Source organism: Oncorhynchus keta, chromosome 20 (genome assembly GCF_023373465.1).
Source record: "Oncorhynchus keta strain PuntledgeMale-10-30-2019 chromosome 20, Oket_V2, whole genome shotgun sequence".
Lineage (NCBI taxonomy): Eukaryota > Metazoa > Chordata > Actinopteri > Salmoniformes > Salmonidae > Oncorhynchus > Oncorhynchus keta.
Window position 1 is genome coordinate 13634862 of NC_068440.1, and position 17484 is coordinate 13652345.

Consider the following 17484-nt stretch of genomic DNA (forward strand, 5'->3'; position numbering starts at 1 on the left):
TATTTTTTGTGAAGAATCAACAACAAGTGGGACACAATCATGAAGTGGAACGACATTTATTGGATATTTAAAACTTTTTTAACAAATCAAAAACTGAAAAATTGGGCGTGCAAAGTTATTCAGCCCCCTTAAGTTAATACTTTGTAGCGCCACCTTTTGCTGCGATTACAGCTGTAAGTCGTTTGGGGTATGTCTCTATCAGTTTTGCGCACATCGAGAGACTGATATTTTTTCCCATTCCTCCTTGCAAAACAGCTCGAGCTCAGTGAGGTTGGATGGAGAGCATTTGTGAACAGCAGTTTTCAGTTCTTTTCACAGATTCTCGATTGGATTCAGGTCTGGACTTTGACTTGGCCATTCTAACACCTGGATATGTTTATTTTTGAACCATTCTATTGTAGATTTTGCTTTATGTTTTGGATCATTGTCTTGTTGGAAGACAAATCTCCGTCCCAGTCTCAGGTCTTTTGCAGACTCCATCAGGTTTTCTTCCAGAATGGTCCTGTATTTGGCTCCATCCATCTTCCCATCAATTTTAACCATCTTCCCTGTCCCTGCTGAAGAACAGCAGGCCCAAACCATGATGCTGCCACCACCATGTTTGACAGTGGGGATGTTGTGTTCAGGGTGATGAGCTGTGTTGCTTTTACGCCAAACATAACGTTTTGATTTGTTGCCAAAAAGTTCAATTTTGGTTTCATCTGACCAGAGCACCTTCTTCCACATGTTTGGTGTGTCTCCCAGGTGGCTTGTGACAAACTTTAAAATACACTTTTTATGGATATCTTTAAGAAATGGCTTTCTTCTTGCCACTCTTCCATAAAGGCCAGATTTGTGCAATATACGACTGATTGTTGTCCTATGGACAGAGTGTCCCACCTCAGCTGTAGATTTCTGCAGTTCATCCAGCGTGATCATGGGCCTCTTGGCTGCATCTCTGATCAGTCTTCTCCTTGTATGAGCTGAAAGTTTAGAGGGACGGCCAGGTCTTGCTAGATTTGCAGTGGTCTGATACTCCTTCCATTTCAATATTATCGCCTGCACAGTGCTCCTTGGGATGTTTAAAGCTTGGGAAATATTTTTGTATCCAAATCCGGCTTTAAACTTCTTCACAACAGTATCTCGGACCTGCCTGGTGTGTTCCTTGTTCTTCTTGATGTTCTCTGCGCTTTTAACGGACCTCTGAGACTATCACAGTGCAGGTGCATTTATACGGAGACTTGATTACACACAGGTGGATTGTATTTATCATCATTAGTCATTTAGGTCAACATTGGATCGTTCAGAGATCCTCACTGAATTTCTGGAGAGAGTTTGCTGCACTGAAAGTAAAGGGGCTGAATAATTTTGCACGCCCAATTTTTCAGTTTTTGATTTGTTAAAAAAGTTTGAAATATCCAATAAATGTTGTTCCACTTCATGATTGAGTCCCACTTGTTGTTGATTCTTCACAAAAAAATACAGTTTTATATCTTTATGTTTGAAGCCTGAAATGTGGCAAAAGGTCGCAAAGTTCAAGGGGGCCGAATACTTTCGCAATGCACTGTATGAACATATTGGCCATGTTCTGTTATAATCTCCACCCGGCACAGCCAGAAGAGGACTGGCCACCCCACATAGCCTGGTTCCTCTCTAGCTTTCTTCCTAGGTTTTGGCCTTTCTAGGGAGTTTTTCCTAGCCACCGTGCTTCTACACCTGCATTGCTTGCTGTTTGGGGTTTTAGGCTGAGTTTCTGTACAGCACTTTGAGATATCAGCTGATGTACGAAGGGCTATATAAATACATTTTATTTTATTTTATTTGATAGTCCCACTAGGCATAAACCAGATGGGATGGAGTATTGTGGCAGAATGCTGTGGTAGCCATGCAATTCAGGTGTTCCTTGAATTCTAAATAAATCAACAACGGTGTCACCGGCAAAGCACTATCACACCACCTCCTCCATGCTTCACGGTGGGAACCACGCATGTGGGGATCATCTGTTTAACTATCTAAAAATTGGATTCATCAGACCAAAGGACAGATGTCCACCTGTCTAATGTCCATTGCTTGTGTTTTTTGGCCCAAGCAAATCTCTTCTTCTTATTGGTGTCCTTTTTAGTAGTAGTTTCTTTGCAGCAATTCGACCATGAAGGCCTGATTCACGCAGTCTCCTCTGAACAGTTGATGTTGAGATGTGTCTGTTACTTTAACTGTGTGAAGCATTTATTTGGGCTGCAATTTCTGAGGCTGGTAATCTCATGAGAGCCAGTTTCATGATAGCTCTTGATGTTTTTTGCGACTGCACTTGAAGAAACGTTCAAAGTTCTGACCTTCATGTCTTAAAGTAATGATGGACTGTTGCTTATATTTGCTTATTTGAGCTATTCTTGCCATAATATGAACTTGGTCTTTTACCAAATAGGGTTATCTTATGTATACCACCCCTACCTTGTCACAACACAACTGATTGGCTCAAATGCATTTAGAAGGAAAGAAATTCCACAAATTCACTTTTAACAAGGCACACCTGTTACTTGAAATGCATTCCAGGTGACTACCTCATGAAGCTGGTTGAGAGAATGCCAATCATGTGCGAAGCTGTCATCAAGGCAAGGGGTGGCTACTTTGAAGAATCCCAAATAGAAAATATATTTTGATTTGTTAAACACTTTTTGGTTCCTACATGATTCCTTGTGTTATTGCATAGTTTTGATGTCTTCACTATTCTACAATGTAGAACATTGTAAAGAAAAACCATTGAATGAGTAGGTGTGTCCAAACTTTTGACTGGTACTGTGCTTAGGACTTCTGATGCAGGTCCATCTGTGAGAGGTGGATGAAAGGTGGAGTTATGGAATATGATAGGAAAGAGAAGACGAGAATAAGAACAATGTTGTGTGGTAGCATTTTTTTACACTTTGAATGTAAAAATGGCTAATCTATTTTCCTAACTTCAACTGTCTTTGTTTTATTTCCAGAATAACACAGGGATTGAATTAGGCCGGTGCGTTTGGCACTCCCAAGATAAATTAGGAAAGCACCATGAATGTTGAAATATTAACGTTAGCACCCCCATAGGCGTAAAGGATATCAGTCAACCGTTAGCTCTCTCGAGTCGATTTGTAATTCAGTCCCTGGTTTGACATTTTCCCACAATCGTCCTTGGCATTAGAACTAAAAATGTAGCCTGGCTAATTGCATATCTGTTTGTGCTGTCTTGCCAACTCCTATGGTCATTGTCATGCTATACAGCATAACAGGTCTGGGACATTAAGTTACCTCTGTACCAAATGCCCTCCAGGGATACTCTCAAAAGAAGCTCCTGGTGTCTTCTTTCGCTTCACCCTCATGAATAGGCAGAAAGAGTAGGAGACAAAAAGGGGAGAGCGGGGGAGGGAGGGAAGCAGGTGTTTATGGTGTGGGGATGAGTGAGAGACATGAGATGGGGGGGGGGGGTGGAAAGATGATGTAGGAAGACTGAGGGACAGAGAGATTGAAAAGACTGGCAGGACAGACTGAGAGAAGGTAAGAGGTGCAGTTGTCTGTCTTATTGGCCACTGTTAATTATACCCCTTTTTGTCTTTCTATTTGGGTCTAAGTCTATAGGGGCCAAAACCTCAGCATGTGATGACAAGTGTAGTTGGCAGCTATGTCAATTCAAGACGTCAGATGCAACCATGTCAGTGAGATTGTGCCTTTATTTCTTAGAGCAGTGTTAGGGTCTGCACCAAGGCTAGTAGTAGTAGGTAGCTAGTGCATAAAAGTAGGATAAAGTAATTTAGAGTTTAAAAAGTGCTCAAACCAATAAATAATGTGGTAACAGTGTTTTTTTTTTGTTTTTTTTGTACTTGTACCAGAATTTAACCTGGTATCAAATGGAGCACGGTGCTTGTTTTAATGAATCCTCAAGAAACCAAAAGCTGATTTGTTAATACAAATATTATGCACTTATCAGTTTACCATGTCATTTTGAAGAGACTACCAGGTAAATAGTGGACTAATGAGGAATAAGGAAAATAGAAAATGTACTCAATGTATTGAATAGACATCATTTTATTGAATAGAGGGACATAAGAACATGTCTTTCAACTTGAGTGGCCAACTATATTTACTTGTGTTTTGATGATTTGGTTGCCCAAAGAAACTATTCAAACTTGTTTGCTGAACACTGTTCGGAGCTTTGTGTCCTGTCACTGTGTCATGCACCTGCATTCTTAATAGACATATTACTGTACACACCATCTTTCTTTCTGTTGTGGGCTGTTGCCTCATGTGTGAATACACTTTCAGATAAATATTGACGTACACCTAGACATGTCCAGTATACTTGCAGACTTTTCACTCTGTCACATACACAAACGTGTGCGGACAAAAATTCATTGACTCAGAGTTTAATGCTGACGTAGTCGCTGACCCATCAAACTCCCTATTGTTTTCCATGTTTGCTCTATGGGCCTGAACAAGGATAGGGCGGGAGAGAGCAGGAATATGACAATTGGATATGATGGAGAGTATTGTTAGAGGAAGACTGGGAGATATACACTGAGTGTACAAAACATTAGGAACACCTTCCAAATATTGAGTTGCACCCCCCTTTGCCATCAGAACAGCCTCAATTTGTTGAGGCGTGGACTCTACAAGATGTTGAAAGTGTTCCACAGGGATGCTGGCCCATGTTGACTCCAATGCTTCCCACAGTTGTCAAGTTGGATGGATGTCCTGGATGTGGACCATTCTTGATACACACGGGAAACTGTTCAGCTTGAATAACCCAGCAGTTTTGCAGTTTTTGACACACTAAACCCAGCGCGTTTGGCACCTACCATACCCCGTTCAAAGGCACTTACATTTTTTGACTTGCCCATTCACCCCCTGATTGGGACACATACACAATCCATGTCTCAATTGTCTCAAGGCTTAAAAATCCTTTGTTAACTGGTCTCCTGCCCTTCACCTACAATGCAATCAGTTAATACCTTTTAGTGAAAGAAGATATCCTGCAGACTTACCGTTATTATACAGGTTTATACTCCTGACTAATTTGAAGTATTGTCTGTGTATTTGATAAAAAATGTTTTTGTAAAAATGGGGCCAAAACACAGCATTACGCAACTTAATATCCATTACGGCTTGAAATCGAAGAATAGAGGGAGGAATAAGGAGAAAGGAATGAGGTGGGAGAGGGAAGAAAAACAGCTGTGGGAGTGAGGTTGCGAAAAAGAAAGTGATGAAGTATAGCCTACGTTTTGATGACAACTATGCCGGTAAATCAAATGTTGATATTGAGTTTTGTATTGGTTGTGAAAGTGTTGAAAAGAGTGATGTGATTGACGTGAATGGTGCTCGTATTGTAATGGGATTACAAATGTTATTCAAGGACTGTGAGGGGGTTATGCTATGGCAGTATAATGGATAATGTTGTGACGTGTGTGTTTTTAGTTCGTGTCATTGTATTAATGTTCTGGTAGTGTTGTTAAAGTTGTGGAATCTACATAATTTGCTATTGATTTTGCTATTGATTTCGTTGGTGTTATAACTTTTTGATGTTGAATACTATGTTTTTAAGTAAACCTTGAGGTCATTCTTTTTAGACCACAAAGGCTAAGGGAAGTTATGTTTGTTTTCATAGCGATGAAAGGGTTGTACAAATGTGAGTGTTAGAAGTTTGTGAAATTTGTTCCTTGTTCTATTGGGTGTGGTGCCATCCAAAGCTAATCTACCTTATCTCAGAAGTGTTTGCCCACTGTGTGATTGCATGGTATAACCCTGTGCTTATGTTGAGGTTCTGCTGATATAGCATGGAAAGCTGTCGTCACACACACACACGCTGCCTTATAAAGGATATATATATCACGTTTTAAGATATGACACAGGTGCAGGCAGTGTTGAAGAAACAAAAGTGTATTCTTTAACCTGTTGAGTGTAGGGGGCAGTATTTTGATGTTTGGATAAAAAACGTACCCAAATGAAACTGCCTATTTCTCAGGCCCAGAATCTAGAATATGCATATAATTGTCAGATTAGGATAGAAAACACTCTAAAGTTTCCAAAACTGTCAAAATATTGTCTGTGAGTATAACGGAGCTGATATTGCAGGTGAAAACCCGGACTTCCAACCCGGAAGTGCTGTTTTTCCTGAAAGCTCTCTGTTCCATTGCCTGCCTTTGCTCCATTTAAAGGGATATCAATCATATTCTTTTCCCTATGGCTTCCTCATGGCGAGAACAGTCTTTAGATATAGTTTCAGGCTTTTATTTTGAAAAATGAGCGAGAAAGATCACATTGCGTCATTGTATGGCTGGGTGCCAGCAGCGTTTTGCATGCGCAACAGCTTTGAGCAGACATTTTCTCTCCTATTGAAGAAGCTAAAGTCCCGGTTGAAATATTATTGATTATAAATAGTAAAAACAACCTGAGGATTGATTATAAAAAACATTTGACATGTTTCTACGAACTTTATGGATACTATTTGGAACTTTTGTCTGCCCGGTCTTGACCGCTCGAGCCTGTGGACTTCTGAACATAACGTGCCAAACAAATGGAGGTATTTTGGATATAACAATAATCTTTATGGAACAAAAGGAACATTTATTTTGTAACTGGGAGTCTTGTGAGTGCAAACATCCGAAGATCATCAAAGGTAAGCGATTCATTTTATTGATTTTCTGACTTTTGTGACCAATCTACTTGGCTGCTAGCTGTTTGTAATGTTTTGTCTGCTGAGAGAGATGTCCTTACATAAACGCTTGGTATACTTTCGCCGAAAAGCTTTTTTGAAATCTGAAACGCCAGGTGGATTAACAACAAGCTAAGCTGTGTTCTGCTATATTGCACTTGTGATTCCATGAAAATTAAATATTTGTAGTAATTTAATTTGAATTTGGCGCTCTGCAATTCAGCGGATGTTGACGAAAATGATCCCGGTAACGGGATGGGTGCATCAATAATTTAAACGGGCAGGCAAACGACAGGCCAAGGCAGGCAGGGGTCAATAAGAGGGTGTAAGGCACTGGAACAGCAGGCAGGCTCAGGGTCAGGTCAGGTAGATCCAGAGTAGAGGCAAAGGTACAGGATGGCAGGCAGGCTCAGAGCAGGCAGTAAATGTCAAAAACCGGCATACTAGAAAACATGGAAAATAGCAAAGACAGGAGCAAGGGAAAACGCTGGTAGGTTTGAACGAACAAAACAAACTGGCACAGACAGACAGAAAACACTGGGATAGTGGGGAAGATGAGCCACACCTGGAGGGGGGTGGAGACAAGCACAAGGACAGGTCAAACAGATCAGGGCGTGACGGTATACACACCGGCTAAACTCATAAACACCAATATAAGTACACTGTGTAGTACACAAGCTCACTCCCAAAGACATGAATACACATAGTTGTGGTTATTCAAGTGGAGGCATTCTTAACCTGTATTGCAGTACAGAAAAAATATTTGCTAAATGTGGATGTAACTGCACTGTCTTGGGCATATTTCACTACAGAAGTTATTGTTAGATAATTACTAATGAACTTGGCGTTTGTCATCATCCTGCTAGAGGTCTGTCACATTTTTTAATGATGTGTGGTTGCTATAGCAAATTACCAATAAGGAACCTTTTTAAAGCCCCCAACTGTAGTTGTAGATTCTTTACGTCAGGTGAAGTCTGTGCATCTGTGAGTGTATTTGTGTGTGTTGACTCATTTTCATTTATTGCACTTTACCCACTGTTTTATAACATTGATAACAAGGTAGCCAAACTTAATGTACTTCAATGATTCTTGTTTTTTTTTCTTGATTATCTATTGCTGTACTTGATGTATAATTGCATTAAGTAGATACTAATGGATACATTGTATTGAATCAGTTTTGACCTTCATTGGATCTTTTTAAGTAGTATTTACCTCCAATTCATCAGGGAGACGGACAGTGGTTGGAAGGACAAACGATGAGGCATACATCAACATACAAATTCCTTGTAGGACAAGTTAATCATCTATATCCATCCATTTTATGATGGGGGGAATAAGAAAGTATTCAGCAGATATCCTGGGAGGTCAATGATTGATACTGACAGCATGGGATGTTATACGAATCGGATAAAAAAAAAACATTTTATTTGTCACATGCCTCGTAAAACAACAGGTGTAGACAAACATTGAAATGATTACTTACGGGCCCTTCCAACAATGCAGTGAGAGAAAAAAAAAAGGAATAAATGCACAATGAGAAACAATAACTTTGCTGTATACACGGGCTACCAGTAATGAGTTGATTTGTGTAGGGATATGAGGTCATTGAAGTAGACATGTACATATACAGTGGTTCTTTCTGTAGAAGTTGTCATACTGCAGTACACCATGTGGGCTGCCGCATAATTATATGGCACGTTATTTAAGTGTCAGCCATTGTTGCCATTAATGCTAGTTAGTGCTAGTTTGACCACCAGAGGGCATCTTTGAGAAGCATTTTACTTTTTGTAATATTGGCTGTATTAGAGAATTTTAAAATGTTTTTGTAAGAACATAGTATATGGGGTTGATTTTAAGAAATGTAGCTTAATTAATTTGATTAATATTATGGTGTTTCTATTCCACAAAAAACTAAACCCTCAGCGTTTCCATTAGGAAAATATGGCCCTGTACAACGTGACCGTTTTCACACCCTAATTGTAGACTAACCAATACCCAAACGGAGATTCAGTCAAATATAAAAAATCTCATTAATTTATCAAGATCAGTCCCCATGCTTGTCTCAGAGTAGCGTGAAACGGTGCTGAAGTAGTTGACCACGCGTGGGTAGGCTATTGCTTCAAATCCTATTATAACAATTGGATGACTTTGGGTGTTCCAGTAAGTATTCTTAAAAGAACTCCAGCACAGGGAAGAGAAAGGAACCTTGAATAATTAATCATGTCGGTAAAATACTGTTAGAATTGGGGATTATGGTCTAGGACAGTGCTATTCGCCTGTGTTACGCCAAACGCGAAAACACAGGAAAATGAACAGGTACAGTAGACTACAATACTGTAAAGTAGGCCTAATAATGCTAAAAAATAATGCTTAAATAAATGACTGCTGGTCTTTAATATATGCTGCACATTGTATTCCATTTCCAGCGAGACTATTCAAGCCATCGACTCACTGATGGTTGAAGATGATGAGCGATTGACAAGTGCAGTCTGGAATCTGCTTGCATCACAGCACAACATCGCTCTAAGCACAATCAGAAGACAGTTGAAGAAACTTGAGTGGACTTATGGAAATACTCTGTAAGCTATATTAGGGTTCGTCAACTACAGTTGAAGTCAGAAGTTTACATACACCTAAGCCAAATTCAGTTTTTCACAATTCCATTTAATCCTAGTAAATATTTCCTGTCTAAGGTCAGTTAGGATCACCACTTTATTTTAAGAATGTGAAACATCAGGATAATAGTAGTGATTTATTTCAGCTTTTATGTCTTTCATCACATTCCCAGTGAGTCAGAAGTTTACATACACTCAATTAGTATTTGGTAGCTTTGCCTTTAAATTGTTTGACTTGGGTCAAGGTCTTTTCTTTGGATTTTTCCAGCATGTCAAGCAAAGAGGCACTGGGTTTGAAGCTAGGCCTTGAAATACATCCTCAGGTACACCTCCAATTGACTCAATTTATGTCAATTAGCCTATGATAAACTTCTAAAGCCATGACAGCATTTTCTGGAATTTTCCAAGATGTTTAAAGGTACAGTCAACTGTGTATGTAAACTTCTGACCCACTGGAATTGTGATACAGTGAAATAATCGGTCTGTAAACAATTGTTGGAAAAATTACTTGTGTCATGCACAAAGTAGATGTCCTAACCGACTTGCCAAAACTATAGTTTGTTAACAAGAAATGTGTGGAGTGGTTGAGAAACAAGTTTTAATGACTCCAACCTAAGTTTATGTAAAATTCCGACTTCAACTGTAGGTTTGGCCTCGGGCTCAAAAACATTTTCTTAGACAATAGTCGGCAGGCCAGAACATAGAAAGTATATAATATTAGCACAATTAATTGGCCTACACTACAGATTTTACATGTTTTAACACATGATTAGTACATAATAAATTCAGTGACAATTTGATCTGATTACACTCATAATATCTTTGTCTCTATTAAATTATTATTGTCTATTTCTGCATTGATTGGTGGGGAAAACAGGTATACGTAGCCTACTGTAGGCTACACTACTTTTTTTAACATCAACAATTGTTCAGAACAATTTGCTTGATAGCTAGATAAAATGTTGCTTGCAAAAAGTATCAAGAATAAATGTGGATAATGAAAATCAAAGTTTGAGAGAATAATGTACGTATGTACATGTATGTATTCGTTCATCTCACCATCTTTCCCAATGCCAAACCAGTGTGTTTATTTGCAATGAAAATATTGCTGTTTGAATTATTTGCAATCTCTTATGATTCTAAGCATAGAACTTTCAGTGGCCTTCCTGCCTCATATAGAGGCCCGACGCAGAAATATTGAATCGTTAACTGCAAGCTTGGGCGGCAGGTAGTGGTTTGAGCGTTGGGCCAGTAAACGAAAGGTTGTGGGATCGAATCCCCGAGCTGACAAGGTAAACTGTCATTCTACCCCTGAACAAGGAAGTTAACCCACTGTTCCCTGGTAGCCTGTCATTGTAAATAGGAATGTGTTCTTAACTGACATCCCTAGTAAAATAAAGGGACATTCTATAGCTTCAATGGGTTAAATATGTAGTTACAAGGAAGAGAGAAACAGTTATAGACTTGGTGGAGAAATTTGAGGCCTTAACTAGGAAGCTTGAGTTGTTTGATTTGGACTTGTCATCTGGAATGCTACTGCACCTCAGCACACTGAAGAAATGACAGGCTGCAGCATTGTCCCAGAGGTGATGGAAGATTTCATCATCTTGTCCCAAATCAGCTGAAGGACAACTTCAGCCATCAGGTTTTGAAGACCACAGCATGCCCAAGGATATCATTGCGTTTGGGTTCGTGATCCTCTCACAGTCCGCCCAGGTGGAGAATTCTCCTTCCTTGATAAGAAAACAATACCCTCGCTGAATGAGGCCGCAAGTCAAAAACACAGAATATCTAAGGGGCTTTTACAGTATATCACAAAAGTGAGTACACCCTCACATTTTTGTAAATATTTGAGTAAATCTTTTCATGTGACAACACTGAAGAAATTACACTTTGCTACAATGTAAAGTAGTGAGTGTAGAGCTATTTGCTGTTCCCTCAAAATAACTCAACACACAGCCATAAATGTCTAAACCGCTGGCAACAAAAGTTTGTACACCCCTAAGTGAAAATGTCCAAATTGGGCCCAATTAGCCATTTTCCCTCCCCAGTGTCATGTGACTCATTAGTGTTACAAGGTCTCAGGTGTGAATGGGGAGCAGGTGTGTTAAATTTGGTGTCATCGCTCTCACACTCCCTCATACTGACTGGTCACTGGAAGTTCAACATGGTACCCCATGGCAAAGAACTCTCTGAGGATCTAAAAACAAGAATTGTTGCTCTACATAAAGATGGCCTGGGCCATAAGAAGATTGCCAAGACCCTGAAACTGAGCTGCAGCACGGTGGCCAAGACCCTACAGCGGTTTAATTGGACAAGTTCCACTCAGAACAGGCCTCGCCATGGTCGACCAAAGAAGTGCACGTGCTCAGCGTCATATCCAGAGGTTGTCTTTGGGATATAGACGTATGAGTGCTGCCAGCAGTGCTGCAGAGGTTGAAGGGGTGGGGGGTCAGCCTGTCAGTGCTCAGACCATACGCCGTACACTGCATCAAATTGGTCTGCATGGCTGTCGTCCCAGAAGGAAGCCTCTTCTAAAGATGATGCACAAGAAAGCCTGCAAACAGTTTGCTGAAGACAAGCTGACTGGATTACTGGAACCATGTCCTGTGGTCTGATGAGACCAAGATAAACTTATTTGTTTCAGATGACAAGTGTGTCAAAGACAAGTGTGTCTTGCCTACAGTCAAGCATGGTGGTGGGAGTGTAATGGTCTGGGGCTGCATGAGTGCTGCTGGCACTGGGGAGCTACAGTTCATTGAGGGAACCATGAATGCCAACATGTACTGTGACATACTGAAGCAGAGCATGATCCCCTCCCTTCAGAGACTGGGCTGCAGGGCAGTATTCCAACATGATAACGACCCGAAACACACCTCCAAGACAACCACTGCCTTGCTAAAGAAGCTGAGGGTAAAGGTGATGGACTGGCCAAGCATGTCTCCAGACCTAAACCCTATTGGGCATCCTCAAACGGAAGGTGGAGTGCAAGGTCTCTAACATCTCGTCATGGAGGAGTGGAAGAGGACTCCAGTGGCAACCTGTGAAGCTCTGGTGAACTCCATGCACAAGAGGGTTAAGGCAGTGCTGGAAAATGATGGTGGCCCCACAAAATATTGACACTTTGGGCCCAATTTGGACATTTTCACTTAGACATTAATGGCTGTGTGTTGAGTTATTTTGAGGGGACAGAAAATCTACACTGTTATACAAGCTGTACACTCACTACTTTAAAATGTAGCGAATTGTCATTTCTTCAGTGTTGTCACATGAAAAGATATACTCAAATATTTACAAAAATGTGGGGGGTGTACTCACTTTTGTGATATACTGTATATAATTATAATGCAGGGTTAATAATAATAATAATACGTTTTCCCCCTTCCACTTGTTAAAGGTTCCAATTGATAAAGTGTTTTAATCAATTTGTAGATTTGAGTTTAAACCACAATATTTTGTGTCTTTTCTGGTGGATTAAACCATCTATGGCTTGTTAAAAAAAAAAGTATTTTGGAGATTTTGTTTACACTTTTGGTTATTTGAAATCTGAATAAAGGGAAAAAGGCCATTGAACATGGGGTGAGACATTCTTACTCATTTGTAAATAAAGCCAGTTTGTTATTTAGAATGATTTATTTATCTTTTTAGAGGGAAACCAAAAGCCCACCGTGCCTATTCTTTTTTTGACAAGGACAACCTCGCCGGCCAGACCCTTCCCTAACCTGGATGACGTTGGGCAGATTGTGCGTCACCTCATGGGTCTCCCGGTTGTGGCCTGCACAGGTATCGAACCAGCATCTGTGACAATGCAGATTGCACTGTGATGCAGTGTCTTAGACCACTGTGCCACTTGGGAGGCCCCAGCCACAAAGATATTAATGCTGATCAATTGCCTTGCACAAAGTTTCAAAATACTAAAATACGATTTAAACAGAGACATTCAATTACATCATTAAGAGATATGCTGGACCTTATGTCAGAGAGGTGTTTTTGGGACCACATCGAGTCTATTGTTCTGCTAATAGCCCTTGGGAAAAACAAATATTTGAAAACATTTGTCCACTTGCCTCTTCATTTTGAAAGAGTATTTCTATCAATAAATCCTGTACAGTATATGCTTTATCCGACATTTTGTGGTTGCATGAGGTTTGGAGTTAAAAATCTCTTCCCAACTATTTAGCTAAGTGATGAATCTCATTTGCCATTCCAAATAAAGTTGAATATTTTTTGCTTAAGAAAAAAAGAAACGTCCTCTCACTGTCAACTGCATTTATTTTCAGCAAACTTAACATGAGTAAATATTTGTATGAACATAACAAGATTCAACAACTGAGACATTAAACTGAACAAGTTCAACAGATATGTGACTAGCATAAATGGAATAATGTGTCCCTGAACAAAGGGGGTGGGTGGGTCAATCAAAAGTAACAGTGTGACCACCAGCTGCATTAAGTACTGCGGTGCATCTCCTCCTCATGGACTGCACCAGATTTGCCAGTTCTTGCTGTGAGATATTACCCCGCTCTTCCACCAAGGCACCTGCAAGTTCCCAGACATTTCTGGGGGTAATGGCCCTCACCCTCCGATCCAACAGGTTCCAGACGTGCTCAATAGGATTGAGATCCAGGCTCTTCGCTGGCCGTGGCAGAACACTGACATTCCTGTCTTGCAGGAAATCGCTCACAGAATGAGCAGTATGGCTGGTGGCAGTGTCATGTCAGGATGAGCCTGCAAGAACGGTACCACATGAGGGAGGAGGATGTCTTCCCTGTAACACACAGCGTTGAGATTGCCTGCAATGACAAGCTCAGTCCGATGATGCTGTGACACACCGCCCCAGACCATGACAGACCCTCCACCTCCAAATCGATCCCGCTCCAGAGTACAGGCCTCGGTGTAATGCTCATTCCTTCGACGATAAACGTGAATTCGACCAATACCCCTGGTGAGACAAAACCGCAACTCGTCAGTGAAGAGCACTTTTTGACAGTCCTGTCTGGTCCTGCGACAGTGGGTTTGTCCCCATAGGCGACATTGTTGCCGGTGATGTCGGACCTGCCTTACAACAGGCCTGCAAGCCCTCAGTCCAGCCTCTCTCAGCCTATTGTGGACAGTCTGAGCACTGATGGAGGGATTGTGCCTTCCTGGTATAACTTGGGCACTTGTTGTTTCCATCCAATACCTGTCCCGCAGGTGTGATGTTCGGATGTACCGATCCTGTGCAGGTGTTGTTACATGTGGTCTGTCACTGCGAGGACGATCAGCTGTCCGTCCTGTCTCCCTGTAGCACTGTCTTAGGTGTCTCACAGTACAGACATTGCAATTTATTGCCCTGGCCACATCTGCAGTCCTCATGCCTCCTTGCAGCATGCCTAAGGTTCATGCAGATGAGCAGGGACCCTGGACATCTTTCTTTTGGTGTTTTTCAGAATCAGTAGAAAGGCCTCTTTAGTGTCCTAAGTTTTAATAACTGTGACCTTAATTGCCTACCGTCTGTACGCTGTTAGTGTCGTAATAACTGTTCCACAGGTGCATGTTCATTAATTGTTTATGCTTGAACAAGCATGGAAAACAGTGTTTAAACCCTTTACAATGAAGATCCGTGAAGTTATTTGTATTTTTATGAATTATCGTTGAAATCAATGTGGAGGTTTCTTTTTTTGCTCAGTTTACTGTTCCTCCACGTAGGTCCAACTTCCTCTGTTTCTCAAACTAGACACTCTAATGTACTTGACTTCTTGCTCAGTTGTGCACCGGGGCCTCCCACTCCTCTTTATATTCTGGTTAGAGCCAGTTTGCGCTGTTCTGTGAAGGGAGTTGTACACAGCGTTGTACAAGATCTTCAGTTTCTTAGCAATGGAATAGGCTTAATTTCTCAGAACAAGAATAGACTGACGAATGTCAGAAGAACGTTATTTGTTTCTGTCCATTTTGAGCCTGTAATCGAACCCACAAATGCTGGTGCTCCAGATACTCAACTAGTCTAAAGAAGGACAGTTTTATTGCTTCTTTAATCAGAACAACAGTTTTCAGCCAAGCTAACATAATTGCAAAAGGGTTTTCTAATGATCAATTAGCTTTTTTGAAATGATAAACTTGGATTAGCTAACACAACGTGCCATTGGAACACAGGAGTGATGGTTGCTGATAATGGGCCTCTGTACGCCTATGTAGATATTCCATAGAAAATCAGCCATTTCCAGTTACAATAGTCATGTACAACATTAACAATGTCTACACTGTATTTCTGATCAATTTGCTGTCATTTTAATGGGCATAAAATGTGATTTTTTTTCAAACCAAGGACATTTCTAAGTGACCCCATACTTTTGAACGGTAGTGTATATGGTGCAATTCGGATTTACCTGTGAAGGTAAAAATAAATTGTTGCACACTGTTGACATATTTTTCCAGTGCGGACCTTGTGTTCTAAAAATATTTGAGTACTGTAAGAAAAACATGCAAATACTCGAACAGTCAAAATATTTCAAATGCCCATCCCTAGTGTGGACCATGATAATTCATCAGTGTTGTGGACACCAGAGGAATCGCTTGACCCGCTCCAATTATAGCCCCGTCGATGTGGATGGGGCGTGCTCGACCCTCTGTTTACTGTAGCACATGATCAGCTCCTTTGTCTTGCTGACGTTGAGGGAGAGGTTGTTGTCCTGGTACCACACTGATAGGGTCACTGACCTCCCTATAGGCTGTCACATCAGTGATCAGGACAACCACCATGTCGTCATCAAACTTAATGATGCTGTTGGAGTCGTGTGCGACCACGCAGTCCTGGGTGAACAGAGAGTACAGGAGGGGACTAAGCACACACCCCTGAGGGGCCCCATGTTGAGGGTTAGCATGGGGTATGAGTTGTTGCCTACCCACACCACCTGGGGGCAGCCCGTCAGGAAGTCCAGGATCCAGTTGCAGGCGGAGGTGTTCAGTCCCAGGGTCCTGAGCTTAGTGATGAGCTTGGAGGGGACTATGGTGTTGAACTCTGAACAGCTTTCTTACGTGTCCTGGTGGGAGAGGGCAGTGTGGAGTGCAATAGAGATTTGCGTCATCTGGGGATCTGTTGGGGCGGTATGTGAATTGGAGTGAGTCCAGAGTGTCTGGGATGATGGTGTTGATGTGATCCATGATCAGCCTTTCAAAGCATTTCATGGCTACAGATGTGAGTGTTGCGGGTCGGTAGTCCGGATTAGTGTCCTGCTCCTTGAAAGCGGCAGCTCTAGCCTTAAACTCAGTGCTGATGTTGCCTGTAATCCAGGGCTTCGGGTTATGATATATACGTACAGACACTGTGGGGACGATGATGTCAATGCACTTATTAATGAAGCGGGTGATTCGTCAATGTTATCGGATGAATCACGGAGCATGTTCCAGTCTGTGCCTGTGAAACAGTCCTGTAGCTTAGCATCCACTTAATCAGACCACTTCCGTATTGAGCTGGTACTTCCTTACTTTTTAATTTTTTTAATTTTATTTTATTTTTTAACTTTTATTTTACCTTTATTTAACCAGGTAGGCTAGTTGAGAACAAGTTCTCATTTACAACTGCGACCTGGCCAAGATCAAGCATAGCAGTGGGAACAGACAACACAGAGTTAGTTACACATGGAGTAAACAATTAACAAGTCAATAACACAGTAGAAAAACAAAGAAAAAAGAGAGTCTATATACATTGTGTGCAAAAGGCATGAGGAGGTAGGTGAACAATTACAATTTTGCAGATTAACACTGGAGTGATAAATGATCAGATGGTCATGTACAGGTAGAGATACTGGTGTGCAAAAGAGCAGAAAAGTTCATAAATATAAACAGTATGGGGATGAGGTAGGTAAATTGGGTGGGCTATTTACCGATAGACTATGTACAGCTGCAGCGATTAGATAGCATCGGTTAGCTGCTCAGATAGCAGATGTTTGAAGTTGGTGAGGGAGATAAAAGTCTCCAACTTCAGCGATTTTTTTCAATTCGTTCCAGTCACAGGCAGCAGAGAACTGAAACGAAAGGCGGCCAAATGAGGTGTTGGCTTTAGGGATGATCAGTGAGATACACCTGCTGGAGCGCGTGCTACGGGTGGGTGTTGCCATCGTGACCAGTGAACTGAGATAAGGCGGAGCTTTACTTAGCATGGACTTGTAGATGACCTGGAGCCAGTGGGTCTGGCGACGAATATGTAGCGAGGGCCAGCCGACTAGAACATAC

General features: G+C 41.2%; 1 protein-coding gene across 4 annotated transcripts in view; it reads left to right on the plus strand.

Annotated features, from left to right (window-relative positions):
* LOC118399438 (rho guanine nucleotide exchange factor 2-like) overlaps window positions 1-17484 on the plus strand; it is a 97105-nt gene that overhangs the window by 4019 nt on the left and 75602 nt on the right. The gene's annotated exons all lie outside the window — the stretch shown is intronic.